At 49.9% G+C, this 16,104-nt stretch overlaps 1 long non-coding RNA gene across 1 annotated transcript; it reads right to left on the bottom strand.

The window, feature by feature from the left end:
* Window positions 1-12,934: 12,934 nt before the first annotated feature.
* LOC128797265 (uncharacterized) lies at window positions 12,935-16,104 on the bottom strand. The gene is made up of 3 exons (XR_008434081.1): window positions 16,047-16,104; window positions 15,253-15,301; window positions 12,935-13,385 (listed from the first exon to the last, which is right to left on the bottom strand). It is a non-coding gene; the product is annotated as an uncharacterized LOC128797265 (long non-coding RNA).

Here is a 16,104-nt window from a genome sequence, read left to right as displayed (position 1 = left end):
GGTCCCCATCAAAAACCCGTCCCGATGCGCACCCCCCATGCATACAGAACATCCCTCCCCCAGAGGTTAGCAGGAGTAGAAGTAACATGTGGCCTAATCCAGGCCGTCTGTCCCTCTGGGTTCGTGACCAGCACGGACCGCTGGCTCACGTAACATCGCACCGTTCCCCCCAGTCCTGCGACAGACGTCTCCATTGGATTCAGGGGCCAGTCCGGAGGCCAGGCGGCAAGGGAGAGAACCGTGACGTCAGCGCCGCTGTCAAGAAGCCCGTGGAGGCGAATCTCTGACGGCGTCGCACCAGGGATGGACAGAGTACAAGACATCTCGGGACAGTCTTTGGTCAGGACAGCGGTCCAGTGAATTTGAGGCGGTCCAGTGGACCCAAAACCGCCAGCCCCACGCGGCCGATCAGCCATCCTGCGAACAGAAGACTTAAAAGGTACAAGTTGAGCAAGCCGTGTCCCCTTCAGGATCGTGACGGGGGGGGCGGGTGTGGAAACCATTGCACAGATCTGCCCTGTGAAGTCTGCATCAATGAGACCCAGGTGCACAATGATTCCCTGAAGGGTGGCACTAGACCTCCCCATAAGGAGAGCACTCATGCCTTCACCAAAGGGACCAAAGGCATCCAGGGGAACCTTGTGTATCTTAGACAATTCTAAAACAACTGTTGCTGCTGTGCAGACATCCACACCTGCTGATCCCCGGGTGCTGGCTGCAAGCTGGCTGAGCAAACCTCCATGGGCTCTGGGGTCTGGAGATGAACTTGTGTCTGGGCGCGCTTCCCCTTCGCGCTCCGCCTCCCGTTTCCCGGGCCTGGCAGTGCTTGGCCATTAGCATGAACAGTTGCCTTGCAGGCGTATGACATATGGTCAGGCCTTCCACACCGGCCACACAAGAACAGGGGAAACCTTCCCTTCTGCGCTTTCTTCCCCTGCTTGGTGCTGGTCCGAGCACTCCCCCGCTGCTGCTGCCAGCCCTGCGGCACTGCCCAGACTGGCTGCGCAGCATTAGCCCAAGCAGACATCTTTTGAACCAAGGGGCTGAGGTCTGCACAGGCCTCTGCCATCTGCGAGACAGTAGCCGTACTAGGAAGAGCCCGTATGACCCTCTTACATTCTGCGTTACAGTTGCTCCTGGCCAGGTTTGCAAGCACAAGTCTCCTTGACTCAGGATCTGCCAATTGCCTCTCCACAGAGGCAGTCAGCCTCCCTGCAAATTTCATGAAGGGCTCATCGACCCCTTGAACAATGGTCGCAAACGGCTGCAACGGAGCAGCCATTTCTAGAGTCTGAATCAGTGCTGCCAAACCCAACGTCTGGCACTGGTCAATCACAAGGCGACCATATCCGGCTTGCCCCTGAAGATCAGCGTAATTGCCTGTGCCCAGCAACATGTCAGCGCCAACTGCACTCCTGGGATCCTGTGGCCCCCGCGTAGCATTCTTCTCCACTGCGCTGGCCACCAACCGAGCCCACTTGTCCTCAAAAACGTCAACCTGCACAGGGTCAAAAAGAGCATGTGCCAGAGAACGGATGTCATACGGTGTCAGCATATCAGCGACAAGCATTCGGAGCGTCTGCATGACCTCAGCAGACCCAACACCATGCTGGGCAACGGTATCACGGATTTCTTTCAGTACCTTAAATGATAAAGGCTGATGGGTGTTATGAGTAACACCCGTAAGCAGACGGAAAGCCTGGGGACCCCTTAGTAAGGTTGCATCATCTGCCGTGTCCCGTCCCGTAGGTTCCCCAGAGACAACAGCAGCTGCCTGACTGCGGGACAGTGCAACCTTACTTGACATCCCGCCCCCCGCAGCATCAGCAGAGCCAGAGGAACTTCCTCCGCGATCCCGCAAACGCTGCGAGGAAGCAGAGTCGCACATCTCCTCAGCCTTATCTAGGACCTCCTGCCAAAACCGCCCGTGGTCCCGCGGACGCACGGTCACCTGGCAGGCGGGGAGGGTCCACAAAGCCGATGGGGAGGACCCGCGGCCACGGGAACCTACTGGTCTCCCGCTGACCGCGTCAGCATTCGCGCTAAAAGTAAACACGTCAGCGCCCCGCTGCTCCGCAGCGTCAGCCCCCGCGGCAGGCGGGGAAGGCGGAGCCGAACCAGCCGGCAGCTCGGCAGTGCCGTCCACCGCAGCACTGGCAGAGGGCACCGCGGCGGACACAGGCGCCAGCCCAGACCGCAAACCCGGTGCAGCGCCCCCCTCCCCCGGCGCGGGGAAGGGATGGTGCGCAGAGAGAGCCGCGGCGCGCGGAGGCACATCACCGCAGGACGACACAAGGGAGTCCGGCACGGCCCCAAGGAGCGTCGGGCCCGTGCCACGCAGCTGCACAGCGGGCACCGCCCCCGCCGGGCGGAGAGGGGCGGGCTGCCCGCCTGCTGGGGCGGGGCCTGACGAAACACTGACCAATGCCCCGCCTCCGGCAGCTTCCACTGCCGGCGCATGCCCAGCAGGCTGCGCGGGCTCAGAAAGGGGAGACGACCTCCCCCCAGAAGACGAGCCCGAGATCGAAGCGGGTGAGCCCGCTCCCGCCGCCCCCAGGGGGTATGTCGTAGAAACGCCGCAGTTCGGACAAAGCGTCGTCACCGAATTAGACGCAGTCAGAGGCAGGGGCTGATCCCCGAACCCTACCTCGTCCCCGAGCGCTGGGAAAGCGCAGAGAGAGGGCCGTTCTGCCCCCGGTTCACTGCGCTTACGGCGCGGAGCACGGCGAGGCGGCCGAGCCGGCTCCACCGGCAGACTGCGTCTGCGGCGCGAGGCAGGGCGAGGCGTCCGAGCCGACTCCACCGACCGCTCGCTCAAAGCCAGCAGGCTGGGAGCCCGATCCACCTCAGAGGGGGAACCAGATGTCACCAAATGACACAAGCAAAAACGACGCAGCACAGCCTTGGTCACGATGAAGAGACTAATTTATTTTTTCTGACTCCAATCTTTTATAGTTCTCAAAAGATGCCAGTGGATTGGAGGGTGAACGTGCCACCTCTCCAACGACACTGGACAAACTACCTGTACATCAAATTTCTCCGCCTCTATGAAAGAATGCAAAACAATAGGTTATTTACAGAAAGTTGTGTGAGAAAGTTCTCTACAAGAATGTAAACTCAGAAGGCTTTAGAAAACTCTTGATAACCAGGGCGACAATCAACCACCTCCAATATACAAGTAATTGAGCTCTCATGAGTGGACTTTTTTTTTCCCTGCAAGTTAATGAACCTCTCTCTTCCCAGTTTTCCAAATTCAGGTACCACCCCACACGCATACTTTGCATCTGTAAATATTCACTACCTTTCCTTGATACACTTTGCAGGCTTTTATTAAGGCATACAATTCTCTGGTCTCTGCTGACCATGTGCATGGTAGCTTCCCCTCTTCTTGCAATTCCCTTCCTTTTACTATACCATATCCAGAAACTTGTTTCCCTCCTATTACTCTTGAAGATCCATCAATAAACACTTTTCCCCATTTGGCCAAGGAGTATCCTGTAAATCTTCCCTAGCTCGGGTGTGGAGATCTGTTACCTGGATACAGTCATGAGTTTTCTTTAGGTTTCCTTCCTTGGGACCAGTTAAACAGGAGACTGGGTTAAACCCTTACCCACTTCTCAATTCTAAATCCTCGTGTTCCATTAGACAGGTTTCATACTGTAACAATCTAGTGCTGGTCATCCATTTAAAATTTGATGCTAGACTTTAACAATCCTTCCATCAGTTACCATCAAAGATGTGGCTGCACAATTCTGCAGAAAGCAGAGCCTCAGTTACTATTAGAGGAAATAGTGGGGCCACCCCCTTGTCAAATGCTTTAGCACTAGAATTCCTTTGGCCCTGTTTAAAATGCACATACAATTCAAATTCCTTTTCTGAGTCTGGCTAAAGTTTTGCTCTTTCTGGTGTCCATACCACAACATTGGGGCTATCTGAGTTTAAAAAGTCACAGAATAAAAGGTCCTTAATCCAGGTCCTGCAATACTCTATAGTAATGCGATGATTGACTCGCACAATTAAAGGACAAATATTATTTGTATGTTAAGAGAAGTTTTGTAGATGTATAGTTATGTTTCCCTCCCTCTTGCATTGTTATCATGGGATGTCAGGGCATTTGGGTGGGTCGGCTTGTTACTATGGTAACACCTGACCTCCAATCAGAATGTAAGAACGTGATCTCCACCACTGGACAGCGAAGAAGGAGTCGATGGACAAGACTTTGAGAGGACTAAAGGGTTAAGGGGCGGAATATCCATTGTGTGGATGAGCACATGGTGATAGAATCCTTTGCTCCCAGCGGTGTATTGTCTTCTCTATTCAGTCTTCTGTTGTATTTTTTTAATGTGGCAAACAGCGTTTGTTCTCAAGCCCTTCCTTATTAAGGGCATTTGAAAAAACCCGGTCTGGATACTTTCGTTGGTCTGATCTCTACCAGATTCTGGCCTGTGAAATGCCTGCAGCCTTGGGAGAGATGTGACTGGGCGAGGCCCCTGTCAGTAAACCCAGGGGCTGGTACATTTACACGGTACAAGCCAGCCTGCACTGTGATACATGGCAACATCTCACCCTTTTTGTCTTTATAAAATTTGTGATCTGCTTTCTGTCACCCACCTGCAAGGGCCCTTTGCAATCAGAGTGACAGAAGACAGCATGGGTCTAATTTGCACTGGAGCTGCAGCATTCAGGTCCAGGATGTGTTAGGGGAGAACTCAGGTAAACTTGTCACAGGCTTAATGCTTGTAGGTTACAAGTTACAAATTATCTCTAAAACCAAGAAACCACTTAACCCTTAGAGAAAAACCCAATTGCTAAAAAACAGTCTCTAAACAGAAAAACAGTTTGTAAACAGGAAAAATAATTTGCAAACAAATCAAGTCCTTATATGAACTGGCACTTCAAGAGTCCTGGATTTCCATGAGATGGGTCATCAATTGTTCCTTGTGATGTTTGTTGAGGGGACATCAGGATAAGCAGATATATCCAACATGTTCTTGTGTCCATTGAAATGCATTTATCATTGTACTGTTATATGATTGCTTGAAAGACATTATATGACCTAAGACTTAGAGAAGGGGTATACATTCACCCCAACCTTTCCCCCCTCCTTTTTTCTTTGTATTAATAACTAAAAATAGGAACAAAACTATTACTTAGGGAGTTACTGAGGGGGTCTCGTTTTCACTATGAGGACTTGAAAAAAACCCTTCCGGACAAAGCTTTCTCATTTATCTCAAAGGAAAAAGGGTTTAACTTTTATTTTTCTTTCCCAGCCACATTGATGGCTTGATCAGGGCCAATGAACTTGGTCAGGAGAGGTCTTTTATATTTTAAAAAAAGAAGCTTATGTTAATATCTAGTGCAAAACAGAAACTTTAACATTAATAACTTATCAATAATTAAAGAAATATAGGTATTTAAATTTTCTAGTTAATATGGTAACAGTGCAAGTAATCTTTTGTTAGAAGTTAGAAATTTGTTATTGACTTTAACAGGTAACTTTTAGGGTTTTTAAAATGACGACAGGTAGAAAATTCTCAGTTAAAAAGAATTTTGCAACTGAAATTTGCTTATATTTCTAAATTAATGCTCTGTGTATGCTTTAGTGGATCTAGAATTTTAGGACAAGGACATTCTTTGAATTATCTAGGTCTGTCTAGAAACAGTGCAAGCAGAAATACTAGGAATACCAAGAGAAGATTTGTTAATATACAGCCTAGGCTTTCTTTAAGACACAGTAGCCCATGCCTGAGACAGAAATATAATACTTTCTTAATAACTTTAGCAGAATCAGCTATCACAGGCTTATCAATTTTGGTTTTAGCAAATGCAAACAACAATAATAAGTATTGTACTATGAATTCTAGGACATATTTCGTAGACTGTTGTGTAAATTTGTAACCTTTGTGTGACATTCCTTCAATATTTTTACCCTTAGCACATGTTATTAGTTAAAGTCTGTGGAATACGAGAGTCTTTGTATACCACAAGGTAGGGCAGTCGTGAAACTTTGTTTAGGCTTGAGTAGTAGGGACTTGGTGCTTATTTGCCTCTTCACTATCCATATGCAGGGAGGTGCTGGTTTCCCGCTGGACTTGGTGAGAGAATGTCTCTCTCTTAGCTGCTGTGAAAAGGCTGTGGTATGTGGCCAGCACCATCTTTTCGGGACGGCTTGATTGCTATTACTCGCATGGCACCACACCCCCGCACACTTCTTTCCACTGCCTTTTGCTGGGCGGGGCCCCGCAGGGGCTTTTCCCACGCTCTTCTTCTGGGTTTGGTGTCTGCAGCTCTTCTCAGATCCGTCCTCGGAGGCAGGGTCGGCAGTGGGGCCATGCCCCCTGACGCAGACTGGATGAAGAGTGCGGGTGGCCCTGGCGAGGATGATGCCTGTGTGTCATCATGGCTGCGGGATCCTCGCCCATCCCGGCCGTGCCGGGAGAGATCGGGGCGGCCACCACATGGTCTGGTCCCCCAGAGCAGGGTGGCGTGGTGTGTCCGCCTGGATCGGCGATATGGTGGGCTGAGGCGGCTGAATAATGACTCAGCTCAGCACTGCAGTCCAGAGTAGCTCATCTCGGAGCTGCCGGAGCCGCGGCGGCCGCCACAGCTCCACGTGGCTGGATTGCGCAATCCGCTGCACCGCCTCCCTGGGCAATGTGGGCAGCTGTGGCGTGGGCAGCCCGGGGATTGTCTCTGTTTGCTGATATTTCCCGACTCCCCAGGGCTATGCTGTTCCCCACAGTCGCTCCGCAGCGGTCAGCCATGGTCCCACTGTAGTAGGGCGCGCTCTCGCAGCAGCCAGGGCCGGCTGGCTCCGGCGAGGAGGGGCTGTCCCCGCCCGGGGCGGCTTCCCGGCTCCGCGCGGAAGTTCCGCAGTAGGCTGTGGCTGCTCCACCCAGCCTCCTTTGCCATTTATAATTCAACTGTTTTAACAAATCCATAACGATTGTCCATGGCTTTATAACATCGATGGCTGTGTCATCACCAGTGGAAGCTGCTGCAAGTATATTTTGTCCAGCCCGCTCCCAAGTTATCAAGTCTAACGATGTCCCTTCGGACACATCCAGTTCATGGTTCTCGCAACACATGAGCACGGCTTGCAGAGCTCGTTCATCATAATTAATCCCTCTTTTTTAAGAAAGAAAGTAAGTCCATGCCTTCAGAACGGGGTTTTATGGTGCTGAAATCCAGGCCCCCATGGTCGTGATGGCTATTCCAATCCACAAAAACAGGGTTTGAAATCACGCAGCACTTTCCGCTGTCTGCTGAAGGGATTTTTCACCGCAGCTTTCCACTGCCTGCCGTAGTTTCACTGCAATACTGCTGTCTGCCCAGCAAAGTCCCGGTTTTTACACTGAAATTCTGGTTCCACATAGTTTTCCAGCTTTTACGCCATTTATCCTGGTTCACTGTGCCGGCTATCACACGGTTTGTATTCTAGCTATCATGCCATAATCTCGGCTATTACGCCATTTGTCTCCTTTGCTCTGTGTGCAGAATGTGTCAGAGTCCCATCACATCACAGGGTCACCAAGTGTAATGGTGACTCACGGGGAGAAGTGGGTTGGAGACAAAGAGACCACTCACTCCAACGTTCATGTGGCAAACAGCGTTTGTTCTCAAGCCCTTCCATAGAAAGGGCATTTGAAAAACCCGGTCTGGATACTTTCATTGGTCTGATCTCTACGCCCCTTCAGATTCTGGCCTGTGAAATGCCTGCAGCCTTGGGAGAGATGTGACTGGGCGAGGCCCCTGTCAGTAAACCCAGGGGCTGGTACATTTACACGGTACAAGCCAGCCTGCACTGTGATACATGGCAACAAGGTTTTAATAAACCTTCTAAATTTTTGAAAGTGAGTATCATTTTTCACACTATTAATCTTAAAAATTGTCACAGCTCCCCTTCAGTCCTGGGCAACAGCACCTCTAGGATTCCCTGGACCCCCACTGGGCCAACACACTGCAAGCATTCAGTCACAATATGCCCATAGCATTCAACCTTTCTCTCCATCACCTCTTCCCTCCCTTCAGACACTCCAGGCTCCCCTCTTCCAGCCAGAAAGTTAAGCAATTTCACAGTGGCTTCCCTTACCATCTTCTCCAGTTCTCCCGACAGAAACCAGTCCTTCACATACTGCAATAACCTAATTCCTAGGTATGGAGTAAATGCTTTTAATATCTTGCCCAAATATGACCAGTGCTTCCATGTATCCCTGTGGAAGGACCATCCATGTCTTTACTATTTTCCCTTCTTCCTCTTGTTCTGATGCAAAGGCAAAATGCTGTTTACTGTGCTCCGTAAGTAGGCATCTCCAGAAATCATCTTTTAAATCAAGTACTGAATAGCAGCAGTGTGAGGAGGAAACCTGGTTCAAGATGGTATAAGGATCTGGGACCACGGAGTACCTGGATTCAAAAGTCTCATTTATTATTTTTAGGTCCTGCGCCATTCTATAGGTTCCATCTGATTTCTTAACTGGAAGTGTCAGGAAAATTAATCCACAAATACCAACCAGAGGTTTATGTCCAAAAAGGAGAGAGAGGAGTCCTGTAACTTCATTCAAATAAAGGGAGAGGCCATGGGGCATTTCCCTTGGGGTCTGTCAAGTTTTTGGGGGACACAGCCTCCTTTTTATCCTAATTTCCTGACAACATGTCCCTCTCTCTTTCCCCATTGGCTGAGGTACTTGAGAGGTACCGACTTCCCAAAACACCTAAGACCCCCTTCTAATGTATGCCCCCCCCTTTGTCTTTTCCTTGTGTCACTCAGTGGAATTTCTTGTGGAATTTATGGTTCTTCCCATTGTTTCTTTCTTCTCTTACTATCCAATTTTATTTATTGGCAAACTTACAGTTTATTGGTAAAGGCAAACCTTTCTCATCCCATTAATCAATCGGTGGAATCCTTCCCATTGTTTCTTTTATCTCTCAGTGCTAGTTTTAGCTACCAGCAGACCCACAGCTGGTTTGTAAAGACAAGTCCCTCATTCCTTTCAGCAGGATAGGAGTGTTATAGGGAGACATACATGGCTCCAAAAGACCCCACTTTAACAGGGACTCAATAACAGGCTGTAACCCCTTCCTTCATTCCCTTGAAAGAGGGTATTGCTTTTTCAACACCACTTATCCTGGTTGCTTCAGAGTAATTTGGAGAGGCTTCACATCCAGTTTTCCATATTGCCCGGGGACTGCCAACACTTCTGGATTCACTTTAGCATAAGCTTTATCAGCACAACAGCACTAGCCTCCCCATCACCCCTCACAACACTAACTCACACTCCCAACTCAGTCATTAAATCCCCTCCTAGCAAACCACAATCACAACTAGGAACAAACAGAAACTCATGCTTTTCAAACCCATCTTAAATATTCACCGTAACATTCACCAACAGCAATTGAATAAAGTGCACTGCCTCATCTTTCCCACTTACTCCCTAAATTATTAAAAGAACGCCCTTTGACATAAAATTCAAAGTAAACAGAGAGACTCCCAAGTCTACTAGGAAACACACTTTTTAGTTCAGACCCACCTTGCATGTTATCAAGGGCTCCCAGTACAATAGGAATCCTGACTCCCTTAACAATCCATTTCTAAAGTTCTATTTTTTTTTTTTCAAATGGCACATTGATTAAAAACTGTGCCATTATCCTTGCCTGTACCTTTACCTTTTCCTCATCCCTTCTTACATATACCTGATGTGCCTTTCTAACTAACTCTTGCAAGGGCCCACTCTGTCACGTCTCCAGCCAGTGCTCTCACTGTTTGTGGGCTCTCATGTTCCCAAAGCCACCGAACTCTCTGCAAAATCACTCATCTCCCCGGTGACCCAAACAAAATCCCTTCTTATATCAGGCCAGGCTTTGGTGCTAGATTGTATTTTACACTGTATACCAAAACCAGTCCCAGACGCATGCTGCAGCACAGCCATCCAGGCCTCCAGGCTGCTCTCCCAGTGCCACAAGCTCTGTAAAGCACAAGGTCCCAGTAGATGAGCACAACCAATGGTGCCACAGGGATGGGAAGGCAGACAAAACATCCCACAGCCTCATGGGGCCGGGGAGCCACTGCAGCCCCTGCCTGCGGGGATGGTGGTGTCAGACACGGCCCAGCGCTGAGCCCCACAAACTGGGCTCTGTCCCACACCTCCCACACAGGTCCCCAGCCCATGCCCCCGGTTCTGCAGTCTGATACCTGGTCTCGGCACTCCTCACCATAGAGAAACCTCCTTAAGTCCTGAGTAGGAAGTGGAAAAACACAAATCCTCCACTCTGGCTCCATAATGACCTGGGGAGGGGTGGAGGCATAGGAACAATATCTCCCTGTTTTCCCTATCCTGGAAGCTGGGAATACAAAAGACTTGGGCCCTGTATTAGACTGCATGTTTGGAAGTTAAGGTGGAGAACATCCCAATCCTCACTGTTTCTCTTTCCTTATCACATAGTCTCCTGCTGCTGTTTGCCTTAACCATATTCCTCCATACTCTCCTTCAAACAATCCTTTCCCAAACCAACACCATAAGTCTCCTATTGCACAGAGTCCTTCTCGACTTCCCTTATTGCCCTTTCTGGGTGTGGCAATTGCTGAGACCCTTTCTCAATTTTCCCTTACTGTTCTCTCTGGGCATCCATCCCCTGTTGCTGAGACCCCTTTTTGACTCCCCTTATTGCCCTCTCTGGTCATCCATGTCCTTAACTACCTCTGGGAGAATGTGCAAACCATCTCAACATTCTCCCAAAGGATCCTTCAGAGGCATTTTGGGATCATCATCCCTTTTCTTCTCGATTTTCCTTTACTGCCCCCTCTGGGCATCCTGCCATGTTTTACACCCTGAGGTTCCCACTGTACTCACTGGTGAGATCTCCAGTGGTCTTTTCCTGTGGACTCTTCACGGACCCCCCCTGGTCTGCCTCTTGTCTGTAACCTGAACAGTCTTGGGTGCCCCATCAATTGCCCGCTGTAGGCCAGTGCTGGAGGGATTTGGTCACCTAAAAACTGGGTGAGGCACGCCTCCAGCTCCTCTTCCCATGTGCCAGGCCCAGATGGTGAAAGAACCCTGGACAAGTCCCTCATCTTGCATGGAAAATCATGCTATGAGAAGCCAGTGTTCATAAAGGAGACAGAGGAGTCTTGCAACTTTATTTGAATAAAGGGAGAGAGGCAACTGGGGTACATGCCCATGGGGTTTTCTCTCTCCACGTTTTGGAGGATGCAGCCTCCTTTTATCCTAAACTCTTGGCTGCATGTTGCCCTCTTCCCTTCCCCATTGGCTGAGGTACTAGGAAGGTACAGCCTTCCTGAACCACCTACCACATATCCCCCCTTGAACCTGTCATTTTCCCCTGAAGTTCAGCAGCTCCAGCTTGTGTGGACCCATTTGTCTATTTCAGGAGTCAAACCTAACCCTAACCCAACTCTGGGTTCTGTAACAAACCTGCAACTTGAAGCTGATGGAGACATTAAGACTAATTTCAAAGATATTAACACCAGTACTTTCACCCATCAAATTGTTTGTAAAGAAATTAGTACACATCTTCCCTATCACCTTCACTGCCTCTCTTGTCACCTTGCAGTTAGCTATGTTTCCTCTCTCTTCCCATTTTCCTCCTTTTAATAACATATCCTTGTTGCACTGAGGATCTTCAACCCTTCCAGGAGCAGAGACACACTCATAGTCTGTTTCTACAGTGTTGCAGTTTAAGAATGGTATTCCCCAATTTAGTGTTGGCACTGAAACATTCCAAATTATGCACCACCCTTTGGGTGGCTGAAGAGGAGAATTGGAGGCACAAAAGGTAAAAATCACAGGCTGAGATAAGAATAATTTACTGGAAACAGCACTGAAATAAGAAACAGAACAGTAACAGGAACAGAATTAATAGCAGAGTGTACAAGATGGGAACAATTCACATGTGAGTGCTCACCATGTGGAAGCTGATGTTACCCTGATCACAGGCTTCACACTACGCCACCAGAAGAGACCCCTTCCCCTACCCTGTGCATAATATGAGGTGGTACAGAATAACCCTCATGCTGGCCATGCCCCTTGTGGCTGCTGCAAAAATTAACCCTGTCATGGCAGGAACCAGGACATGTAGCAATGTGGTCTCTGTGTGTTTCAGAGAAGGAATAAATAAAATATAATCAGTGAGGGAGAGGCCTCATTTCAACCCAGAAATCCACAGAGAGGTGAGGACCATGTCACCACTTCCCTGAAGCTCCTTTTGAGCTTCCCAAACTTGCCATCTCTGCTTAGGAAAGTCTAAATTTTACCTGAGCTTGACCCAAAAATCTCTTTGTAGATCCTTGCTGCCAGAACAGACTGTCCTGCCCTGACTGGCATGTCCAGCAGCAGGAGATTTGGATCAGTGATGGCATTCAAATGGTCCAAAAAGGAACTGACTTTATGGATGTGAAAAATGGAATTTAAAAATATCTTGCTGGTTTTCTTCTGAATGTGCAGCAGCTGCTATTGAGTCAGACTTCCCCTGAAGATGCAGGGACCTGTGTGTCTTTGCTATTTTTTGTGGGTCTGTCACCTGGGTCCTGTGGAGTCAGGTTGCCTGTTTGCTCTTTGAGTGGATTTTGTTCATTTGGGGTAAATAGGCTGGAGAGAAATGAGGGAAAGGTTTGATGTTGGGTTCACGTCAACATCTGCAGTTTGCTGTGGCTTGTGCATGAGAACAGGTCTTTGCAGGCAGCCTCTGGAGCAGCAGAGGCTCTGTCAGGGGGACAGACAGGTCTGAGGCATCAGCACTGGATTGTGAACCAAGGTCTCTTCTAGTAACGTCTCACCAGGTGTGACACTGGTTGTCCTCTGCTGGCATCTGAGTCAGCCATGCAGGGCAGGGCTGAGACTGGATGGTTCAGAGGACTTATTGCTGCTTTGCACTGTGGATTCTGCATTAAAATGTCAGGATTTGGGTGCTGGTAAACCTGACTGTCCTTCAGCAGCAAAAGAAATCACAGAATCATAGAATGGTTTGTGTTGGAACGGACTTTTAAAGGTCATCTAGTCCACACCCCTGCCATCAGCAGTGATATCTTCCACTAGGCCAGGGGGCTCCAAGTCCCATCTGACCTGGCCTTGGATACTTCCAGGGATGGGGCAGACACAGCTTCTCTGGGCACCCTGTGCCAGGGCTTATGTCTTATTTCCACTGAGTTGTCACCTGGGATCAGGTAGAGGTGAAAAGCTGGAATTGCACCACCAAGGAGCTCATGGGGAGTGAATTTAAGGTTGAACATAACCGTCTCCAAAGCACTCTGGGCAGTGAGAAGGTGGATTCTCCAGGACCACAAAGCAAGCTGTCAGTCTGGGCAGCCTCTCCAGCGTCATCTTCCCAGATTTAAAGTGGTCCATGGAATATGGGCTCATGTTTATCTTCTGCAAGATAAACAGGCAACAAAGTTTCTATAGGTTTATATCAGGCTTCCCCTTCTCTTTGGGGCTTTAGCAGCAGAAAGGGAACATGTCCACACACAATGAAATGTTCTACTTTAGGTGCCATGTGTATCCTGGGCTTTGGGGTTCAGAGGGCATTGCAGGCCTTTGGCAGCCTTCCTGAGGGCTCAGAAACTGGCAGACCTGAAGGTGGTAACATGGGACCATGAAAATTACCAGACTTCACCATGCAGTGTCCTGCTTGCAAAGCTCACACACCACATACTGGGATGCAGGCGGGTACTGTGTGAGTCCCCCTGGTGTTTGATCACATCCAGAGATGACATCCCTAGTGATGACTGGGTCAGAGGCTCTGCTGATGATCAGTCTCCTGGGTTACTTCTGGAGCACACTTTGCTATTAACCTGGCAGGCTAATATAATCAGATATAATAGAATAGGCTAGCTCTGACCTCTTGCATCCGACCCCAGAGTGGTTCAGGTGGTGGGCGGGCACAGCTCGCCAGCTCCTGTCCTGGTGGAGTAGAGCAGGGACAGCCATTGCCATCCACAGCTGTCAGAGGTGAAAAGGGCTGGAAACTCTCCCAGTGAACCCAGGTCTGACCTGCTGGGCTGTGATAGTGTCCACAGGTCACCATAGTAGTGGGAGGAGTGTGGGGGCAAGGAGAGGCTGGTGGTGTGGAGCTGGAGCTTGGGAAGTGAGAGAGGGATGAAGGATGCTAAAGAAAAGCAGAGGAACACAGGGAAGAGCAGGGGACTTTGGAGGAAAGGGAGAATTTGGACCTGTCTGAAGAGAGGTCTCCAAGGAGCTGGAGAGGTCCTGGGAGGTTGACAGGCTGAAACATGGTGGATTGGGACTCCCACTCCCAATCCTGTGGCTGCTGTACCTGTGAGGTGGATGATGTGGGGGAGATGCACCATCTGCACGACCCCAGGCTGCACTTCCAAGTGGAAGAGGGATCTGGTGGGTACCTGGTCAGCCTTGCTCAGGTGCCTGTTTCAGGTATATCTATAGATGACGGTCCCTGCTGACCTCTGCCCAAAGCTGAGGCCTGTGATGGAGTACTGGAGGTCACCTGCACCAGGGAGGTGGCTCTGCAGGAGGGAGGGGTGACTGGCTTCTGGAAGGAAGCTGACAGCTCTTATCAGGTGAGGTACCTCAGAAAGTGTTAGGTTATCTCTGGAAGATATACTTCTGGAAGATCCTCCAACACACATGTAGCCTGTTTGGGTCTGAATGGGGTGTTTTACACTGGGTGCTGCTTGCAGGGGTGTGCTGGGAAGCACTACACAACTTGGCATTGAAGATCAGAGCCTTCTGAACATCACTGACATCAGTGAAAAAATCATTGACTCTACCCTGAGACCTGAAACAAGCACTAGCCATGCCTGAGACTCACCATCTTTTTAATATAGATCTCTGGGTGCAGGCACATGACCCACTTGGGCCAGTGCCACTAGAGGGAAGGCATTGGTTCATCCCTGCATCCCCTGGGCAGGAGAGCTACTGGGATGGTCATGCAGAACCAATTCCTGGAGCTCCAAGCTGTGTTTCACTCACTGATTCTTAAGTTATATTTCTCTGTTGGAAGTTCCAGATGGGGAAGTTTCTGTTTCCCAAGAGAGCTGTTTCCCAAAATGTTGGTTGCTCACTTTTTTTTTTTTTAAGTAAAGCCTGTGTTGATTCCACTCTGCCTGGGTGTAGCAGCAGGGAGGAAAGTGGCCACAGGCAGTTGAAATGTTTAGTGAGAACAAATCAGGGATGAGAGCAAGTGGAATCTGCCTTTCTAGGAACTTAAAAAATGGTGCAATGTGTGCTGAATTAGTGCAGTGAAAGCAACGAGACTCACCTGGAGGAAGAATTGCTGTGGGTAACAGGTTCTTAAGGCACATCTGACCCTGCAGGTGACAGCCAGAATCAGTCCCAGGTTGCCTGCTCTGTGTGTGGGTGTGACAGTGCCTTGCCAGGACTGGCAAAGGCCTGACCTGCTGGAGGCAGGAGGAGAAGCCTGAGAACATGAGCAGCATCCCCGGCACCAAGTGTGGTTCTGGCCCTGCTTCTTGCTCCTGCAGGATGGAACCAGGCTGGCATGGGCACTGAGCCTGCCTGGCCCACCATCAGGGTCTGTCCCTCTCCTGGGATCGAGGGCAGGTCCTGCCAGCTGATGTGATGCTACTGTGGCAGTGTGTAGTGCTGGACCCCCATCCACAGTGACCCCTGTGCTGCAGTCCTGCCTTCCCCCAGCCCTGCAGTGCTCCTTCCTCAGGCACCTTAGCTTCAGGTGAGACCTTCCCCCTGTGCTCCTCGAGAAGCATCTGTCAGAGGTGTGTGAGGGCCGGTCACCATGTCCTCAGTCTGTGTCCTGAACAACATGAAGACTTAATGCCCCATGTTTGTGAGAAGAAGCCATCCTCCAGGAATCTTCACCCAGCCTTCCTGATCCCATTAGCTGCACAAGTCCTTTTGTATACTCTCAAATGTGCTGTGACTTCCATGTCCTCCCCCATGACTGTGCAGCTCCAGCAGCCCTGCTCACCAGGCTGTCAGTGAGGACCAGGTCATGACCTGACCTGATGATTCCTTATCTTCTCACACCTCCTTGGTGCACACACAGCCACAGCCACCTGGTTCCTTCCCTCCTACCTGTTCTCCTGGCCAGGGTCCCTCTTCAGGAACCACCCCGATCTGCACCCACTCCTCC

This window comes from Vidua chalybeata, chromosome 18 (genome assembly GCF_026979565.1).
Source record: "Vidua chalybeata isolate OUT-0048 chromosome 18, bVidCha1 merged haplotype, whole genome shotgun sequence".
NCBI lineage: Eukaryota > Metazoa > Chordata > Aves > Passeriformes > Viduidae > Vidua > Vidua chalybeata.
Note: the sequence above shows the minus strand (reverse complement) of the source record. Positions and strands in the feature narration are given on the sequence as shown.